The following is a 14,453-nucleotide window of genomic DNA, read 5'->3' on the forward strand; positions in this document are numbered from 1 at the left end:
ATGGGGAAGCCGTCAGTGGGACAGCATGAAAATGTGTATCGCTAAAAATGACACAGGGATATTGTAAACAGGGTGGTTCCGTGATGATGCTACAAACTTTCTGTGATGGTTGAAGGCGTCCGAAAATGATCGAGTCGGAAGTTACAAGCGAAAATCGTTGTAATACCTTTGACAATGGAATACATATTCCAGTACTGTTGTTGCCACAATTATAGGTAGGCAATTTTCAGAGGTGATAGTATGGACATAAACAAGAAAAAAGCGTCCAGTAAATATGGGCTGTAAAACGCATACCTTAAGAACTATGAACATTTTCTTAGTAGAAGAGGTCTCTTACCTCAAAGTGATACACATACCCTTCTCCATCATCGCTGAAAGTTCGTAACATCATCACAGACTCACTCTGTACACGCTGTCTAATCGAACGCATGCGGTCACCCCTATTTAATACGAAACTGGCCACTAGATGTCACGGAATGTAAAAGGAGGCGAGGAATACTATTTAGTTAGTAGGGAAGCAGTGACAGCAGAACGGGTTTGTCAGGAGACATCAGTGACTTCTGACGTAAGCTAATCGCTGGACGTCGCCTTAGTAACAAATCCATCAGCGACACTTCAACCCTTCGACGGCTGCCCAAGTCAACAATTTGTGATGTGACGGTAAAGGAGAAACGGAAAGGAACTACCGCAGCTGAACCAAGACCAGGCGGAGCTCAACCATTAACGAGAAGGGACCATCGGGCATGGTGGAGAGAGATTGTAAACAACAGGATGAAATCAGCGCATGGAATCACTTGATGGTTTCAGAGCGCCCCCAGCAGCCCAGCTGGTCCACTGACTGTGTGCGGGGAGTTGCGAAAATGGGGTACATTGCCGAGCAGCCCCACATAATCCACAATTTTCTGTAGTCAGTGCTAACTGGCGCTTGAGGTGGTATAAATAACGATGGGAGTGGGCTGTTGGTGTTGAAAACGAGTGATCTGGAGTGAATCACGCTATACACTGTGGCAATCCGATGGGAGGGTTTGTGCCTGGTGGATTACTGGAAGATGTGTAGTGTTGACAGTGAAGCTCAAAGGAGCTGCTGTTACGATATGGAGTTGTTTTCTCGTGGTTGCGGCGTGGTCCTCCTGCTGCACTTACGAAGACGCTAAATGCGGAGAATATGAACATATTTTGCAGCACCGTGTACTGCACACGGCAGAGGAGCAGTTCGGAGACGATGACAATATCAGAATGACCAGGCAACCTGTCAAAAAGCAGCAACTGTGAGGCAATGGTTTGTGGATCATAATATCCGTGAAAAGGACTAGCCCGCCCAGAGTCCTGATCTTAACCCAAAGTAGCGGCGGCTTGAGTCAGAGTGTCGACTTATGTCCAGACCTCAGCGTTCAACATCACTGCGGCCTCTGGTTTCGCCGCTTGAGGAATGATGGGCTGCTATTCGTCCACAATGTTTGAGACGCCCCACTGAAAGTATCTCCAGGAGAATAGTCCCAAACAGTGTACGGATACTTTTGATCAGATCGTATATAAATATATTATTGTGATCATTGGTACCTTAATATGTACGCACTTTAATGTGTTATGTGTCTTTCCTCTGCATTTAACAGTCTTCCTGCAGACACATCATATAATTTGCTACCTCATATTTTCTGCACAGTCATAACTGCACTTATCCATGTGTCCACGCTTCAACACCTCGCCTACTGCCCAGGCGTAAACAGACATTAATGGCTTGCTCTTGGTGGTACTAACCAACCTAAAAATGTGTGACTCATAATAGCTGTAATTATTAGTCTGCAACTGAGGTAAATACTGATGTAATGTTGTTCAGCGCGCTGTCCCCATTCACCGATAAAAATATCTTCACTTTTATCCGCATTCTGTATGTCTTCTCATCCCTCCCTCTCTTCTGCTCCCTCTCGATCTTCCCATCTCCTTCCCACCAGTCTCTCTGTCCATCTCCTCCTCTCCTCTCTTTCCCCATCTCCTCCTTCTCCACTCTATGTGCGTTTCTGAATTTCCCCTCCCCACTTCTCTTTTCCCCCATCTCCTCCTCCCCCTATCTGTCTGTCCATCTCCTCTTACCCCATGTGTGCCTGTCCATCTCATCCTCCCCCTCTTTCTCTGTCGATTTCTCCCCCTCTCTGTCTAGTTCCTTCTCCCTCTCTCTGGCTATCTCATCCTCTCCCTTCTCTCTGCCCGTTTCTCCTTCTCCCGTTGTGCCTAATCCTCCTCCTTTCCCTTCTTTCTGTCCATCTCCTCATCCCCGTCATTTTCTGTCCATATCCTAATGTCCCCTCTCTATCTCCTTCTCCCCCCTCTGTCTGCCCATTTAGTTCTCTCCCCTCTCTCTGTCCATCCCATCCTTCCCCTCTGACTATACAGGGAGAGTCACCTAACGTTACCGCTGGATGTATTTCGTAAACCACATCAAATACTGACGAATCGATTCCACAGACCGAACGTGAGGAGAGGGGCTAGTGCAATTGGTTAATACAAACCATAAAAAATGCACGGAAGTATGTTTTTTAACACAAACCTACGTTTTCTTAATTGGAACCCCGTTAGTTTTGTTAGCACATCTAAACATATAAACAAATACGTAATCAGTGCCATTTCTTGCATTGTAAAATGTTAATTACATCCGGAGATATTGTAACCTAAAGTTGACGCTTGAGTACCACTCCTCCGCTGTTCGATCGTGTGTATCGGAGAGCACCGAATTACATAGGGATCCAAAGGGAACGGTGATGGACCTTAGGTACAGAAGAGACTGGAACAGCACATTACGTCCACATGCTAACACCTTTTTATTGTCCTTTTTCACTGACGCACATGTACATTACCATGAGGGGTGAGGTACAAGTATAGACGTGGTTTCCACCCCAATTACGGAGTGGAATAGAGTGTGTCCCGACATGTCAGGCCAATAGATGTTCAATGTGGTGGCCATCATTTGCTGCACACAATTACAGTCTCTGGCGTAATGAATGTCGTACACGCCGCAGTACATCTGGTGTAATGTCGCCGCAGGCTGCCACAATACGTTGTTTCATATCCTCTGGGGTTGTGGGCACATCACGATACACATTCTCCTTTAACGTACCCCACAGAAAGAAGTCCAGAGGTGTAAGATCAGGAGAACGGGCTGGCCAATTTATGCGTCCTCCACGTCCTATGAAACGCTCGTCGAACATCCTGTCAAGGGTCAGCCTAATGTTAATTGCGGAATGTGCAGGTGCACCATCATGCTGATACCACATTCGTCGACGCGTTTCCAGTGGAACATTTTCGAGCAACGTTGGCAGATCATTCTGTAGAAACGCGATGTATGTTGCAGCTGTTTGGGCCCCTGCAATGAAGTGAGGACCAATGAGGTGGTCGCCAATGATTCCGCACCATACATTTACAGTCCACGGTCGCTGTCGCTCTAACTGTCTGAGCCAGCGAGGATTGTCCACGGACCAGTAATGCATGTTCCGTAGATTCACTGCCCCGTGGTTTGTGAAACCCGCTTCATCGGTAAACAGGTAGAACTGCAACGCATTCTCTGTTAATGCCCATTGACAGAATTGCACTCGATGATTAAAGTCATCACCATGTAATTGCTGATGTAGCGACACATGAAACGGGTGAAAGCGGTGACGATGCAGTATGCGCATGACACTACTTTGACTCAGTCCACCGGCTCTCGCAATGTCCCGTGTACTCATGTGTGGGTTCATGGCAACAGCAGCTAACACACCAACTGCACCCGCTTCTCCTGTGACGGTCCTGTTACGGACCCGTTTGCGTGCTACGACCATACCTGTTGCATACAGTTGGCGGTAGATGTTTTGCAATGTGCGGCACGTTGGATGCTCTCTGTCCGGGTACCGTTCTGCGTACACCCTGCAGGCTTCAGCTGCATTTCGTCGACACTCGTCATAGATGAGTATCATCTTCGCCTTTTCAGAGTTCGAATACACCATGGTCACAGTTCCTACAACACTACACTATCACAGACGTCTGGTAACACGGTGTACTACAGTTGGTCTGCGTGCGGAGACGAATGCAGAAGAACAATAGCAGCAAGCGCTACATGCGGACACTGCGACAGCTAGACCAAACCACAACAGTGCACTACAGCCACACTCGTAAACACGGTCGTCATCGTAAACATGCCCCTGCAGATGCTGCTCGCCGACCGTGGCCCGTGTTTGTTACCACACGCAACTGAACGTTGGAGGTTTCAAGCGTCAACTTTAGGTTACAATATCTCCGGATGTAATTAACATTTTACAATGAAACAAACAGCACTGACTACGTATTTGTTTATATGTTCAGATGTGCTAGCAAATCTAACGGGGTTCCATTTTAAAAAAACGTAGGTTTGTGTTAAAAAACATACTTCCGTGCATTTTTGTATGGTGTATATTAAACAATTACACTAGCCCCTCTCCTCACGTTCGGTCTGTGAAATCGGTTCGTCAGTATTTGATGTGGTTTACGAAATATATCCAGTGGTAACGTTAGTTGACTTACCCTGTATATCTCCTCCTGCCCTCAGCCGTATCCGTTCACATCCGTACCCATAAGAAGGTATTCTGATATTACCCACACAAAAGCCCGGCCACGCAGGGCAGCCTGGGTGTCTGATAATAAGTAGTACACTCTAAGATGACAAAAATTATCCACCACGAAGGAATTACCCAAATGGGACGAATCGGTAGTGTGATGTACAAGTACTGAAAAACAAAGGATTACAAATAATGCATTGATTCACCACTGACCCTTGTGTAAGCAGTTATTCGGCGTGATAGAGTTGTTGGATTGTTAGATGTTCCCCTAAGGGATATCTTGTCAAATTTTGTCCAACTAGTGCTTTATATCGTCAAAACGTGAGATGATTGGAGGGCCCTGTTCATAATGACCTAAACGTTCTCCATTGGGGAGAGATCTGGCGATCTTGCTGACCAAAGTAGTGTTTGGCAAGTCAGTAGGAACTCTTGCTGAGTACAGACGGTCATTATCTTACTGAAATGTAAGCCTGGGATGGCTTCTGTGAAACGTGGCGTAGAATATTGCCAACGTACTGCTGTGCTGTAAGAGTGCCGCAGGCGACATCCAAAACGGCCCTGCTATCAAAAGAAATGGCACCTCAGACCGTCACTCGTGGTTTTCTGGTCATACAGCAGACGACTGTCAGGTTGGTATCCCACTTCTGTCTGGGGCGCCTCTGGACGCGTCTTCGCTGGTAATCACGGCTCAGTTCGAAGCAGGACCAATTACTGAAGACAACTGCACTCCTTTCAATAAGATTCCAGTCCGAAGACGTGTCTGCAGACGCCCCAGACAGCAGTGGGATACCAACCTGACTGTTGCCTGCAGTATGTCCAGCAATCAGGAGTGATGGTCTGGGGTGCCTCTGCTTTTCGTAGCAGGACGCCTTTGGTTGTCATCCGCTGGCAACTTTGCAGCACGACAGCATGTCGGCGATATCGTAAGCCTCATTTTGTCGCCCTTCTTGGGAAGCCATCCTGGGCATACATTTCAACAATATAATGCCATCTCACACACGACGGGAGTTTCTACTGGTTGTCCTCGTTCTTGCCACACTGTACTTTGGCCAGCAAGGTCGCTGTATCTCTCCCCAGCTGAGAACGTCTGGAATATTATGGGCAGGATCCTCCAGGGTTCTCAGAATTCTGGCGATCTAACGCAGTAATTGGACAGAAATTGGCACAATTCCCTCAGGAGGATATCCAACAACTCTGTCAATCAGTGCCACGACGAATAACTGCTTCAGTAAGGGCCAGAAGAGGACCAACGCTTAACTGACTTCCTCAATTTGTCAAGTTCCTTTTCTTGAATAAATCATCCAATTTTTCTGATATTATTGTTTGTTTGTCTGTACATAATACATCACATCTACCCATTCCGATCCCATTCGGATAATTCTTTCACGGTGCGCCTTTTTTTGTCTTAGATTGTATATGCACCAAATTTCAGTGAAATTAATGCAGTGATGTAGGAAGAGATATGGAACTTATAACACATACAAACACACATACACACACACGCGCGCACACACACACACACACACACACACACACACACACACACACACACACTTATAGACCACCCAATGCATTTACATGTACTGTTCGAATCACTTTGCTTTCGGTTATTGACTAATGCAACTTAACATGCTGCATCCTCGCGTGAGAACACACAACACGTCAAATTCAAAAAAATGGTTCAAATGGCTCTAAGCAATATGAGACTTAATAACTTAATATTTGAAGTCATCAGTCCCCTAGACTTAGAACTACTTAAACCTAACTAACCTAAGGACATCACACACATCCATGCCCGAGGCAGGATTCGAACCTGCGACCGTAGCAGCAGCGCGGTTCTAGACTAAAGTGCCTAGAACCGCTAGGCCACAACGTTCGGTCATGTCAAAATGCCTGCAGGAAAATTATGCCAGGCATTCGACGGAATGTTTATATGATAATCATGTCCCAGCATTTGCCTCTCGTAACATAACTCGACTCTTTAAGTCATGATACTGACACAACTCCGTGAGGATTTCTTTGAAGACTTTTAGCATTGTAACGTGATGATGTTTTGAACGAAACCTGTCGTGACATACTAAATGCGTGTGAGTACAGCTGTGATGGTTTCTTATTAATGTTAACAAGAATCAGTTATTGAGCTCAAGAGGATCAAGATTATTTCTCCCGCTGAGTCTTTTTGCTGGGAATCCTCTGTTTCTCACACAGTTGATGAGCAATTAATTCACAGCTTTACGACCGGCTCTTTGTATCTAACAGGCGCAATGTTCCGTCAAACAGCCACGTTTCCATCGACAGGTGCGGTGATGGGTGATGTGTTGACTTCCGATGGTTGAGCTCGATGTTTCTATGTACAAGGGTTTCATTTGATTTCTTTGTAAGGAGTTCTCTTGTTTTCTCAGTGACTGTAATATTATAGTCATCAGCAAAGAAATTTTTCCCTGTGACTAACACTATTAGGAAGGTCATTGATGTACTCGTACATCAGAAACGGTAGAGGTCCGAATTTGCTACCCTGAGGCACTCCCATATTAATGCATTTTGGTTCTGATAGGGGTTTTCTAAAAGCTTAACATTATTTGAGGGTTGTTTTCCTCTGCTGTCTGTACCCTGTCTGGTAGGTATGATCGGAATCAGTCATTAGCTATGCCTCTTATTCCTAATGCTTATAGCTTATTTAGTAGAATGTTATGGTCGAATGCATTAAAAGCTTTAGAAAGATCTAAGATATTGCTGGGACACACTGGTGCTTCAGCTCTCAGTTTTGTGAATCCTGCTATAGGTGATTCTGTTCTTGCGCCACTTCGGAAACCAAACTGTGATTCACTCAGAAAGTTGTATTTCAGTGTAAATGCAGATAACTGCAACCAGTCACTGTTTTGAAATACTCTTTTAATCCATAAACCGCTTTACGAACCTTTTCGGGCTCATCTTCACATGGTGTACATGGAAGTTACGTGACTATTTCATATCGTGGTGCTGGGTGTTCGCCCTGCAACAGATGGATAGAAAAATACTTTAATGTATCGCCATGAGTAATGTTTATATGGTGTTTTTTCTCCAAAAATGAGTTCTGTACTTTCTGTGACAGTAACCCACCCACACAAAGTGCTATACTTAGTGCGGCAGTAAGCCACCCATACCTTCGCAATAAGTACAGAACTCATTTCCAGTCACCTGTCCTTACACTGAATGAACAATTTCAGGTTCTTAAACATACATAATGGATAAATTTAATAGGTTTATTTATTCCTGTCATTCATTAATTTATCTTTCATAATTGATTCCATCATTTCTGAGAATGGCAACAGTAGGTAAATAGGCCAGCGGTTTTTCTGTCTTCCGCATTGCCTTTCTTTAGCAGAAATACAACAATTGTCTCTTTTAAATGCTACAGAAATTTCCCCTGATTTGAATGACTCATTTTTTGTCTTTGTTAAAGGAGCTTCTGTACTCTGTATGCATTGTTTCAGTGAATAAATTGATAATTCCTCCAAGACCAATAACGACATTTTATTTTTCACGTTTTACCGACTGCAGTTCTGTGGTTGGTAGTAACATCATTATACTAAGTGCTTAACTATTTACACGTGCTATATTTCTGTTTGAGAATTGTTGTAATTTCTCTGCAATTCTGAAACATTGCTTATTCACATACTTTGTTGGGCAGTGTGGACCATAAATTGCTTTATATGAAATGTATTTGAAATTGTAAACATGGACAACCATGGGCTTATAATGGAAAGTCGACAATGAAAATTTGTGTCGGACAGGACTCGAACCCCTATTTCCCGCTTATCACGAGCGGTCGCCTTACCATTAGATTATCCGAACACGAATCAGAGCCAGAACCAAACTTCCGTATGTCGTCAGCCTTGTGTCTACAACCTGTACTCTTGCATCCATTGTGTATGTTCCCGTACAGGACAAACATTTTACTTGAAAGTCGCTTCCCCGGTGTCGGCGGACGAATACGATATTACAGTGCCGGAATAACACAGGCAATGCAATGTCGTGTTAATTACTTTATCCCCCTCCCTTATCCGTATATTATTTCGTGATTGAATAGTTTTTTCGCAGTAATCATAACCTTCCTATAAAGATTTTTGTACCTATGGTAGAAATTTTAGAACTATGCCTCATGACTCTTTTTTACTGAAGCGAGTTACTTAAAAGGGTTTGGGAGGACGTCCTAAAACCTGCAGTTACACATTTTTTGAGACATTGGTACTGATATGAAAATATCGTTTCAGAGTTTAATTTAAGTAATGTCGATAATTTCCAATTTGCATTGGTTTCTATATACACTTTACCCCATCTTTTTCTTGTTAGTTTTCTTGAAAAAACTTGTGTTTTTATTCCTGGTAACTGTCTTTTGTATGCCAGCACTTTATGGACTTTTCCTATGCCTAGTCTCACTGTTATTATTTGGCAGATGTGGTCTGAGAGTCCAAGATCTTTTAAAGCTACATCAGACTTTCCCCTGTCCATGCTGGTGGCCACATGGTCGATTACTGTTTCGGTCATTGTAGTTACCCTCATTGCACTATTGACCAACAGGGGAATGCCAAAACTTTGAAGGATATTCATGATGGTGCTACTACAGTAGTTTCATTTATGATATTCACGTTTGTATTTATGTCGCCATACAAAATTGTTTTGAATTTTGTACCTCAGACTTCAAAAAAATGGCTCTGAGCACTATGGGACTTAAATTCTGAGATCATCAGTCCCCTAGAACTTAGAACTACTTAAACCTAACTAACCGAAGGACATAACACATATCCATGCCCGAGGCAGGATTCGAACCTGCGAGCGTAGCGGTCGCGTGGTTCCAGACTGTAGCGCCTAGAACCGCTCGGCCACTCCGGCCGGCGTACTTCACACTTCATTCAGAACTTCTTTTAATTTATTGAAAAAGTGTCCACACAAGCACTAGGCGATCGATGCAGACACAAAACGATTAATTTATTGTTGGTAAAAAGCCGTGTTAATTCAATAGCTGATATTTCACAGCTTTTGACTTCACTTACCGTACTAAGGTCATGTTCTGATTTTTTTTTTCCTTTTCTTATATAAATGCATGATTCTCCACCGTTTGAACTAGTTCCATAGTAGGAGTCTGCCCTTTCATGCCATGATAATACTACATGTTGGATTTTTGTGTTTATTCTGATAAAGTATTGTTAAATCTGTGGAATGTCCCATATTACTTTTCCAATCGTTTCTTTCTTTTTTTGACATTTGATATGTGTGTCGTTTTATGTGTTAGAATCTATCTTGTGTGTAATTATTGCAGAATTTTTTAAACTGCTGGAGATAGTCTTTAGACGGGGGAATATATTGTATGGATTTATCCTAGAAAAGACCTAGTCCTCCTACCAATTACAACAGGTATTAGACCGTGCGTAGACCGAGAACCTGCCCCTACACTTGCACGTATCAGACGTACCAATCTTTCCTTCCTAGTAGTGGTAAGTGTATGCCGCGCCTACTGAAAACCCGTCTCTCAGTTCTATCTGTAGCTCCACATACAGGGTGGCAGTTACTGATGTACATGAAATAAAATCGTCATAACTTCTGACGGCTTGCGTTGGGACCTTCAAACCGCTCGGTTGGCCACGGGGCATGATGGGAATTGTATGGTTTGGTTTAGCTGCGAAGCTCACTTCATTTAGATGGGTTCGTCAATACTCAAAATTGGCGCATTTGTGGGACTGTGAATTCAAATTTTGCCATCGAGAAGTCTCTTGACGCTCAGCGGGTGACTCTGTCGTGTGCAGTGTCCAGTCACGGAACAATCCGTGCGATATTCCTTGATGGCATGGTGTCAACCGAACTGTACGTGATGGTTTTGGGGGACGGTTTCATCCCCGTTATCCAAAGTGACCCTGATTTCGTCAAGGTGTGGTTGATGCAAGACGGAGCTCGATTCCATCGAAGCAGGAGAGTTTTTGATGTCCCGGAGGAGCACTTTGGGGACAGCATTCTGGCTCTGGGGTACCCAGAAGCCACTGGCATGGGACTCGATTGGCCGCCATATCCTCAGGATCAGAATAGATGCGACTCCTTTTTGTGGGGCTATATTAAAGACAAGATGTACAGCAATAAACCCAAAACCATTGCTGAGCTGAAAACAGACATTCATGCGGTCGTCGATAGCATCGATGTTCCGAGACACTTCAGCGGGTCATGCAGAATTCCGCTATTCGTTTGCGGCACATCATCGCCAATGATGGCAGGCATATCGAACATGTCATAACCTACATCCGAATATCGGCAGTGATAGATAGATAGATATTCAGCGATCACAGGCCCTGCACACCACGCGCTGCTTCTACAAACTGCTTCCATTCCTTCCTGTTTTGGGACCGGTTCCTTCCGGTGTCTTCAATTCCCAGGGCTGCAAGGTCCTTCGCCAGGTCGTCCATCCAGTGCTGCCTTGGTCGTCCAATGAGGCAATGGGGCATTTGGTGTTTGGTTTCCCCGCTAGTGCTATCTTCGCCTGTCTTCCATCTGGCATACGAGCTACATGGCCCACCCGTTGTACTCTTTACTCTTTGTCTTCTGTAGGATAGTTGTCGCATCAGAAGGTAGTGACGTTTACATATTGAATAAAGTGTGTGCACGCCATAGTTGGTAACTAATTTACGTTTTTTTCCATATAGTTCAATAACTGTGACCCTGTAAATCCGCCCCACAGTTGCATCAAGGCGTGGCCGATCATGGCGCCGGAACAGCTCAACAACGTGTACATGTGTGTCACAAGCCAGGGAATCTATTACAACAGCGTGATACAAACGATGTTACTCTTCAGTATGAAGGTGGTAGATAGACCCTGGTGTCAGTTCCGTGAGATGCAGGAGAGGCGGAGACGGCCGCCTTTGAGAAGGGGGGGGGAGGGGGTTGAGGCAGAGGCGTGCGGCAGGGATCAGAGGCGTGGCAGGGGGCGGGGGCACCTAGGGGGGCCGCATTTGCATGCGCGGGGTCGAGGGCCCTCCGGCGAAGCTGGCGCCAGTTAGCACTCCACTCGACGGCCCTGCCTCCACTACACTACGCCGGAACAGACACCTGCCGCCGGGTAGCAGCCCGGGCTGACGTGTGGTGGGCACGCGATGTGCAGAGCAGGCCGGCTCCCGCCGTGGCCGAGCTCAAAGCAGGGCGACGTCAGCGTCTGAGGACTCCGCTATTCCACGCATAACTTCACCACTGGCCATTAAAATTGCTACACCAAGAAGAAATGCACATGATAAACGGTATTCATTGGACAAATATATTATACTACAACTGACATGTAATTACATTTTCACGCAATTTGGGTGCATAGATACTGAGAAATCAGTACCCAGAACAACCACCTCTGGCCTTAATAACGGCCTTGATACGCCTGGGCATTGAGTCAAACACAGCTTGGATGGCGTGTACAGGTACAGCTGTCCATGCAGCTTCAACACCATACCACAGTTCATCAAGAGTAGTGACTGGCGTATTGTGTGAGCCAGTTGCTCGGCCACCACTGAGCAGACGTTTTCAATTGGTTAGATATCTGGAGGATGTCTTGGCCAGGGCAGCAGTCGAACGTGTTCTGTATCCATAAAGGCCCGTACAGGACCTGCAACACGCGGTCGTGCATTATCCTGCTGAAATTTAGGGTTTCGCAGGGAGCGAATGAAGGGTAGAGCCACGGGTCGTAACACATCTGAAATGTAACGTCCACTGTTCAAAGTGCCGTCAGTGTGAACAAGTGGTGACCGAGACGTGTAAACAATGGCACCCCATACCATCACGCCGGGTGATACGCAAGTATGGCGATGACGAATACACGCTTCCAATGTGCGTTCACCGCGATGTCGCCAAACACGGATACGACCATAGTGATGCTGTAAACAGAACCTGGATTCATCCGAAAAAATGACGTTTTGCCATTCGTGCACCCAGGTCCGTCGTTGAGTACACCATCGCAGGCGCTACTGTTTGTGATGCAGCGTCAAGGGTTACTATGGTCTCCGAGCTGATAGTCCATGCTGCTGCAAACGTTGTCGAACTGTTAGTGCAGATGGTTGTTGTCTTGCAAACGTCCCCATCCGTTGACTCAGGGATATAGACGTGGCTGCACGATCCGTTACAGCAATGCGGATAAGATGCCTGTCATCTCGACTGCCAGTGATACTAGGCCGATGTGATCCAGCACGGCGTTCCGTTTTACCCTCCTGAACCCACCGATTCCATATTCTGCTAACAGTCATTGGATCTCGACCAACGCGAGCAGCAATGTCGAGATACGATAAACCGGAATCGCGATAGACTACAATCCGACCTTTATCAAAGTCGGAAACGTGATGGTACGCATTTCTCCTCCTTACACTAGGCATCACAACAACGTTTCACCAGGCAACGCCGGTCAACTGCTGTTTGTGTATGAGAAATCGGTTGGAAACTTTCCTCAAGTCAGCACGTTGTTGCTATCGCTACCGGTGCCAACCTTGTGTGAATGCTCTGAAAAGCTTATCATTTGCATATCACAGCATCTTCTTTCTGTCGGTTAAATTTCGCGTCTGTAGCACGTCATCTTCGTGTTGTAGCAATTTTAATGGCCATTAGTGTACCTGCGCTCAAGGGTCTCGTGCTGGTACGTTTGCCGCGAAGCTCTAAGCGACTTTTTAACGTTCGGAAACTATAGTCCGATTAAAATCCCTTGTTAGTTGACACTTCACTTGTTGTGGGTCGTTTCCTCCAGTGCACTCAGCGCCGCTCTTGAACCATTCGCCGTTGTCAAACTGCCACAACAAGTAATTCACTTCCAATTCCTTCTCTGGATTTCTTTCTTGTTGAGTTTGGATCTTATCCTGGGTCCGGCCCTTTTGTTTCGCTTTTTATCACATAAGATAACCACACCAAAAACAACACACAGACACACACGCACACACACACAGACACATACACACACACACACACACACACACACACACACACACGATGCTAACAAAATATACGTGTTTCACACACTGCACTAACCAAACTCTACTGGATTCTTCTGCAAGACACGCGATTCGGTGTGTTTTATACAGTTATTATAGTCACGGAGCTCGGCTTACATTCGGTAATCTTAGGACGACAAGTGGAAGCCGAATTTTTGAGGGATGTCAATTAACCGTTGCTGCGACTATTAAACTAGACTCATGAATGCAGTGTAACAGCATAGCGTATTGGTTAGCGTACAAATCTGACCTGTAGAAGGCAGAAATTTCGAATCTCAGAAACTGCAGCGAAAGTTTTCATTTTTCTAAATTTACCAACATATTTTGGTTATCATTTTTATTCAGTTAATTGGTTTAAATGCAATTTTTTTATTTGTAATATTTGGTCACGTTATTTTAATCACCGAATTGACTTTTTATTTGCTCTTATTTTTCTTCCTATGTATTTTTTCGTTTGTAATCTGCCTGTGTCGCCTGTAATCTACGACCATGTGCCATCCTGGACTGCTCACCGGTTGGTAACACGGCATCCCGAGTAGCCAGCGTGAGGATAGTTTCAAGTAACCAATGACAGCGAGAAATTACAGTATTCTGTTACCGGTAAAACTGAAATTCTGCTACGGAAGATAGCTAGGCAAACGAACATGCTATGAAATTTTTCTGCCTTGATCTTGCTCAGGGAGGTTGGCTTTAAGCGCCTTGAACAAAGAGATCATTTTCTGCCACCGATTATTAATCTTCGTTTTCTCGGATGCACTGCACATCGTGAGCTCGTGGTTACATTAGCACGTGACTTTGAACTGAGGGTTACAAATGGTGTTGTCATCCGCAGTTCAGTCGCTGGTCACTTAAAATGGGCTGTCGACAGACCGAATCCCATTTCCTTCATTTCTCGCAGCGGCCGCTTCCA

The sequence above is a fragment of the Schistocerca piceifrons genome, chromosome 5 (genome assembly GCF_021461385.2).
Source record: "Schistocerca piceifrons isolate TAMUIC-IGC-003096 chromosome 5, iqSchPice1.1, whole genome shotgun sequence".
Taxonomy (NCBI): Eukaryota; Metazoa; Arthropoda; class Insecta; order Orthoptera; family Acrididae; genus Schistocerca; species Schistocerca piceifrons.